The sequence below is a fragment of the Poecilia formosa genome, unplaced genomic scaffold (genome assembly GCF_000485575.1).
Source record: "Poecilia formosa unplaced genomic scaffold, Poecilia_formosa-5.1.2 Scaffold221, whole genome shotgun sequence".
Classification (NCBI taxonomy): Eukaryota; Metazoa; Chordata; class Actinopteri; order Cyprinodontiformes; family Poeciliidae; genus Poecilia; species Poecilia formosa.
In genome coordinates this window covers 24,045-27,879 of record NW_006800160.1, presented here as the reverse complement: position 1 = coordinate 27,879, position 3,835 = coordinate 24,045, and positions in this window count along the sequence as shown.

Sequence of the window (3,835 nt, the reverse complement as noted above, 5' to 3'; positions counted from 1 at the left end):
TTTCTCGGGATCTCGCGATAATAAGTCGGGATCTCGAGATCTCGACTTAGTTTCTCGGGATCTCGCGGTAATAAGTCGGGATTTCTTTCCTTTTTATTTTTTCTCCATGTCCCCTTAGGGGCTCCGTAATAAAGTGAACCAACTAGCCAAGCGAACAGTTTACTTTAAGGAACTTTTGGAAACTCCAGTAGCCTGAGGGCAAAGCAAAGTGTCCTGTTGAGAACATATAGAAAAATGTAATCTTATAGCATGAAGAATAAACTTGTTTTCTAGATTTGAAGAGAAGCTAAAATGGGAGAAATACGATCTCTTTTTAATTCATATCAGATTTCTGGCTGCAGTTTCTGCTGAATTTCTGAGGTTCATATTAAAGACGTCCAACCTATAAGTAATAAATATAACGGGATTTTTTTTTTATGTCACTCTTGAACAGGATACTTTTACTTTTGGCATTGCTGTACGGGAGAAAGAAGGACCTCCAGTTAACACGTTTCAATAAAATCTCATGCCAAGGTTCTTTACCTTACTGAAGATTAAAATAATCATTTAAAAATACATTTGTCTTTCAAAGGGTTTTGTTGAAAGACGGCACCCACTAGTTTTCTTTTTATTATTATTATTTATATATTTATTTACAAGGAGCAAATTAACTATTATCTGGGCTTTTATGTCTTCAAGACATGCATGTAGTCTAGCTAACTCATCGGATTTAATTGATTGAATTAATGGATAAATACACCTGGATGTCATCAACATAACAGTGGAAATATATTCATGTTAACTAAGCATGAACAAACACACAAATTATCCTAAAGTATGAATATGTACAGTTAGCAAGAACAACCTGGAATCTATCAGATAAAATATAAACCAATCGAGTGCCGTTCCCTTCATCACTCTAGCCTGTTCAAGTACTTCTAAGAAAATAATGTGATCGCCTCTACAAGTACAGACACAAATCCTTTTTAATGAGAATATCATTAGTAACTTTCACCAGAGCTATTTCAGATCTATGATGAGTTTTGAAACCTCACTGAAACTCTTCAGTTTGTCACTGTGGAAATGAGCGAAAGGCTGTGAATACGTGTATCACTGAGATTGTCTGGTCCTCTATTTTTCATAAGTTTACAAAGCACACCAAACCTTTTTTCCCCTCCATACAGTCATAATGGAGGTAAATGTGTATAGAATTTTTTGGAAACAAGATTAAGTTGACACAATTTGGAATAAGGCCTGTAACACAACAAAATACGGAAAAAGTGAAGCGGTGTGAATACTTTCCTGATGCGCTGTACCTGGATGAAAATGGGAGCGCAGACGAGCTTCATTTCTTTGAATCAGGTGTTTCGTAGCAGCAAAACTTCTAAATAATGAAGACAGTGTCCTTTCATTACGGCTGCAGAAACCTCTGGACTTTCTAACAAGTCATAAAAAAAACACACCTCCAACTTCTCAACTGGAAGGAGAGAAACTCTTTTGCAGATTCAAAATTGTGACTCTTTCCATCCGCACCTCGAAATTGGAAACCAGCTCCTGCCTCGTCTCCACAGAGCTGGACGAGGCCGTAAAGTCCTCTCCCGCTGCTGGTTTAATTCCTGTGAGTGTTGCCTGTTCTTCCTGCTCTTTGTCACCCATGCTTTCCCAAGCTGTCGCTTTCGTCTTATTGTCAAACTTGACTGTCACTGCGGCTCTGTGAGCTTGGAGGTTTGCAGAACCAGCATTTAAAGTGCGTTGCTATTTTTGCTGCCCTATCGTACCCTCCACCTTCACCTCGTTTCACTCGTCCAGGATGGCCAAATTCTCCATGAGCCGTCCGTTAGCTTGGTGTTAGTTTAAACCCACCCGGACAGGGCTGGATTAACAATCATGTAGGTCCCTGGGCTGGAAACCGTTTTGGTTCCCCCATTCACTAAAGAAAAATATATTTTGATAATAAAATACAATACATTAATAGGTAGTTCTATATATAACTATGTATGAATTGATGACACCAATTAATGACTGTAGGTTTAATGCAAGCAAATGAGAAACCACTCAAAGGAGACATTTTGAGAGTGTGCTGCTGTGTGTGAACACAATACCACGGAGAAGAGAGAATGAACTAATAATCCCCACCAGTCTGGCAAAGAACTTATTTTAATTTTCCAAAAATATTTGAATAATTTTACAGTGAGGACGTTTATTTACAAATGGATAATATTGAACTCAGCTGCTAGTCTTCCAAGTGGCAAGGTGCCCCAGCAAATTTAACTCAAAATCAGAAAACTTGTAAGAAAGAAACAAACAAGGAGCTACAAACCGGACAAGAACCTTGGCTAGAATGTTAAATAATGAATTTTATGACAGGACAGTTAGAAAAATACTGACAAGTATGTTTCTATTTTTTGGAAGGCCTACCCAGACAATGCCTCTTCTCTCTCAGAAGTGTACGGTAGCATGACTTTGCAAAGTTGCGTTTCAATAAACATGAAAACGTCTGGAACAATGTCCTTTAGAGTAGAGTTTAGATGATTGGTCAGCGCACAAGTGCCACGTTTGGAGAAAAAGCAAACAAACAGCAACTGTCACAATGACAATTATGACAACAGAAACAGTGTACAGTTTTTCTGTTTTGTTTTTCTGAAGCAAAGGCTTCTTGAAAATGCAAAGCATGGTGGGGGATGGATGATGGTTTGGACTTGTTTTGCAGCCTTATGTCCTTTGTCCTTACAGTCATCAAGTTGTCCTCTAAATGTCAACGCTTTCTATTTTAAGTTTACCTGTAATTAAGTTACAGGTAAACTTAAAATAAAATAAGATAAGCTTAATTTGCATCCTAAATTCTGTCACTGTTAGGCTAGCTGCAATGTCATAAGGAAACTTCCGAATGTAAATATCAAAATAAAAGCCCTTCCTGTTTTGTTCCGTCAGATTATTTATGTCTTATACATAGTCTCAACTTGTTAATGAAGTTGTAATTCATACCTTAAATTTGTACATTTTTACTACTAAGAACTGAAAACAATTGTAAATATTTTGAAATTATTTTTCCAAATATTTTTTCTTTAAATTCTGATGATCAGAGTGAGAAGAGAAGCATTCAAACAAACAAACAAACAAACAAACAAACAAACAAACAAACAAACAAACAAACAAACAAACAAACAAACAAAAGACTTGGGCCATTGTTTTAGGAAGGTGACAATAAGTTTTAATAGTTCTTGTTAACAAATAATCAAAAATTGACCAAATTTGTTTAGTATTTAAATTAGTAAATCAGTTGTGATTTCCACGGTGGAAATTCACTGTTGATACCAGAAGGTCCGGGGTTCAAATCCCTTTGGGACTTCAGCGTGGATTTTGCATATTCTCTCTATGCGTGGGTTCTGTCCGGTACCCGTAAACTGGGTCAAATCCATAACCCGACCACCACCAGTCCATGAGTTAAATTCCTCAGATTGGTTTGTTTTGACCAATTAATGTTCAGTGGATGTCTCACTATTCAAAAAACATTCAGTTCACGTGATCATCTGTCAAACTGAACCTCTGCTTTGTTTCACGCACCCACGCACAACTGCCACTCCGCAGTTACTCAAGGAGGGGAAAGCCCTGTAATCAATGTCTCCACGGGATGGCAGTATGCCTTCAAGTGTGTGCACACATACGCGCGTGTGTTAGTTGTTTCATTGTGTATGTGTGGGGTGGGGGCGTGTGGGCAATCCACGTGTGCGTGAAATCTGCGTGGGAGTTCCTTGTTTCGCCATTCCGGGGTGTTGCCAGCTGTGCGGCGCCGCTTCCTAAGGCGTTTTGAGAGAGCCCTGGAAGGCGTCTCTCTCTCTCTCTCTCTCTCTCTCTC